The following is a 3805-nucleotide window of genomic DNA, read 5'->3' as shown; positions in this document are numbered from 1 at the left end:
TGGCTCGTTAACTCATTTATAGGACTTTTAATAATTCTCCTGTTACATCACACAACTGATATGAGGTTCAAATGATAAGATATTTGGGAAATCACATTCTTTGTCAATGGTAAAGTACAATGCAACTGTTAGATATTTGTGATCTATCACTACTGTCATAGTAATACCATTCTTACTGTAATAAGGATTATTTTATCAGTTCTCTGGACCCTGGAAACATAACTTGGAGAAAATCGAAAAACACAAATGGTTTTGAAATATTATGTTATGTCAAAGTGGATACTTCCAAAAAGGTTTATCAGGGAAAACTTTGTCATAAAGAAAAGTCCTTTTGTGCTACCAGGGAGACAAAATAACAAATAGGCTAGATTATCTCATCTAGTTTAGAAATTACAATGACCTCCACCTGGTGTTAACGCGATGGCATTTCAGGGTCCAGCCATGCTCCCCTGTTTCTACAAGGCGGCTTCATCCTTCATCTGTTTTCTCCACCCACGTGTCAGCTGCCAAGCAAAAACTTACCCAAGAGCTACCTAAACCCAGACTTAGGGTGCCAACAAATTAGAGACCCCAAAACTACTTCTGAAGGATGGCACTTGATATTTCAATTAGAAGTATCGAAGTTAAACATTAAAAGAAAAACTCCGTTGCATTATCTTAGTCTTCATTTATGAATTAAGAATTGTTTTTATTTTTAAGACATGTGGGAGAGGTACCACAAAAGTTTCAGTGTTTAAGGCTCCCGAAAGGTCTTCAATTGCCCCAGCCGGGAATTTCAAAGAGCGTTCACAGTTTCCTGCGGTTCTAAACGCCAGGAGAGGCAGCGGGACATTGTAAACCGAGGGAAGAGTGGACGCCACTCTCTGAGCATCTCTGCCCTGGACGCCGAAGGCGGACACATGGTGCTGGACGGACAGGAAAGGATATTTGCAAACCTGAGGCCACTCCTGTGGGCTCCGGCATCAGCACGCAGCAGCTTTCCGCCCGCTGGGCGGTTCCCGTCTCCTAATAAAACGTCCCACATTTGAAAGGGGCCTGGCCCCCAGCCTTCCCGTCTCCCCCATGCCACGCACAAGAGCACGGATTTGAGGTGCACCAGGGGCACCCAGAGTGTGCAAAGACCCCCTCCGTACCTTTCTCGTGGTCTGAAGTAGTCCCCGCTGAGGTCAGGGGAGATGGGGCGCATCAGCCCACAGAGCCGCGCGTCCACCTGAAGGGGCCTGAGTGGCAGCTGAGCAGAGAGGGCTCCACCCCCTCAGACGCGTCTGCGCAGAGCGGTCAGCCGGACGCGCCCAGGTGTAAACCCAACTGAAATGGTGAGGGCGGGGCTTAATGCTGGTGTGGTGATGTAGTCAAAACACGCCCTGGCCAATAGAGCAGGACGTTCAAAGTAGTAAGTCCCCCCACCTTACAGTTCTGAACCCCCTGCGACGTTTCTCAAAAGCCCCCTTTCCTCTTGCGTCTCTTCCTTTTGCACCCACGGCTGCTCCTTGCCTTCGGGGGCAAAATTCTCCCAGTTCCGGCCATGACTCCTGCCTTTGCACAGAGACCCCTTTCTCCTGCTTCACCACCACGTGCAGTCGCTTCATGATGACATCCTGTCACGGGAGCCCGAGCTGAGAGAGCTGGTGTGGAGCCGGCACACCTTTCCCGCGGGGGTTCAGAAGGGGAGGGCCCTGAGAGGGACACTCGACACATCTGACGTTTTGGACAAAACATAATTTTGGCCCCAGCACAGTTGTCACTTCCGAAAGCTGAACACAGAGCCCTAAGTATCTGGGTGCAGGTGACACTGAGAATCTAGGGCAGAGTCTCTGTGGGTCCAGGAAAAGCACCCACAGAGTCGTGACTACCCTCAGAGCCACGAATGATTGGAAACCTGCTACATGCCCGGGAGCTTTACGTATTTTAGTTTTCCTCCGAGCGACGTGGGTGGATGGATCTTAGCATCCCTGCTTTGCAGCTGAAGAACTAGAGAAAATCAGGGAGCCTAAATGATCTCGGGCTAATTACAGCAGGCAGCGTGCGGGCCCCACGCCTGCAGCGTTCAGGCCCGTGTTTCCCCTTAAGTCGCACTATGTCCACGGGGAGGGTGTTAGAGGCGGTGGTAGCTTCTCAGATAAACAGAGCTTTGCCAAAGACAACAGGCCCCCCTATCTCCCCCGGATGCCAGGCCTGGCCCAGCCTCTCTATAGATTCTAAGCCTGTTGACATCAGCGCACTTTGACCTGCCCCGGCTGGGACGGGAGCTCTTCCCCTCTCACAGCAGCCCTAGGGGTCTGCTCTCCAGTGCGGCTGCAAAGGGAACAGCCATCTGGGTGGCGGCTACCCACGCCAGCTTTGGGGCAGTTCATGCCAAGGACTAGAAAGCGATCTTTCTCTTCCTGACTCTTCCCCTCCCCCCTCCTTCAGATGGGAAGGTTGACATATTTCTTAGAGGTAAAGGGGGTTAAATCTCCATGGGCCATTCTTTGAGCTGTAAAACAAAACAATAAAAAGGTTCTGTAAGCCCTAACACCTTTTATACATTTTGCAGTTAAAAGAGAAGAAAGAATCCTGCGCCCCTAGCAAGACACTTAGATACTTTCCACTTGAACGTCTCACATTTCCATTTCTCTACACAGCCTCCAGCAATATTCTTAATTAGGGGCCAATATTTCCTTCTTTCTAAATAAGTAGTATAAACCCTCCCATGTTCCACTTTAAGGGGAGGGACATAGAAACACGAGTTAAAGGCTGTTTGTATTCTGTTTTTCATACTGAAGTGATCCTTGTAAAACCCAGTTCACTGGAGAATTAATGGCCCTTTTCTCATGCTTTAGGGCAGAAGCGGATCACCAGTCTGGGTCAGGGAGAACACTTCCCGGTGTAGGATTGCAGACTTAAATGTGTGGTGAGGAATGTGGGCTTTACTTTGATGCTCCGACGCAGGTGCTGCAGGACATGGCACTGCACCCTCTGTTTCTCCAAAAGTGCTGGTGGACGAGCTGAGACCACCGGAAACACCCACCCCACGAGCCCCTCTGATGGCTCTGAGTGGGCAGCAGGTGTCTGTAAGTGAAAAGTCTGGACTCAGCCAAGTGGAACGATTTTTAACACTGTGTGAAAATCGTTCACACAGTGTAAGAGACGTTTCCCCGTCTTTCTGGGGTGAAAGGGGCGGGAAACCCCCTGTGCCCTGACCACATTTGCTTTCACTCAGAAGTTGCCAACATATCATTTTTTTGTACAGATTAAAACTTGTGTTTCTGTTTTAAACCCAAGCACAGGGAAATCATGCGTTCCCTGAAACAGAGGAAATACTAAAAGAAAGATACAGGTCTTATAGGGATTTAAATAATTTAAATGGAGATGGCTGCTATAGCTATCAAGTTGGCCAAATTTTATATTCTAAAGTAGTGCTAGTTGAGCTTCCCATGACAGTGGGAATGTTCTATATCACTGCTATCAGATATGGTAGCCACTGGCCACGTGTGGCTCCTTGAAATCTGGCTAATGTGACTGAGGAACTGACGTTTTAATTAAATTTAAATTTATATAATCAAATCTGGCAAGTGGCTACCACATTGGACAGCACAGCTTTAAATTGTAGGGAGTATTTAACACTTGATGTGATGAGCTTATTAAAAGAACATTAGCAAATTCCGTGTGGTTGTGGTTTCTCTACTGTTGATGAATATATTTTGTCTCACACCAGGCAGGGGTTTGGTGAAGTCTGATACGTTTCACAAGGCAAGAAGAGCCATCAGATGTGTGCTTTCGCTCCATCTACAGCCCTGCCTCAAGGTGATAAAAACTAGCCCAA

The sequence above is a fragment of the Mesoplodon densirostris genome, chromosome 2 (assembly GCF_025265405.1).
Source record: "Mesoplodon densirostris isolate mMesDen1 chromosome 2, mMesDen1 primary haplotype, whole genome shotgun sequence".
Taxonomy (NCBI): Eukaryota; Metazoa; Chordata; class Mammalia; order Artiodactyla; family Ziphiidae; genus Mesoplodon; species Mesoplodon densirostris.
Note: the sequence above shows the minus strand (reverse complement) of the source record.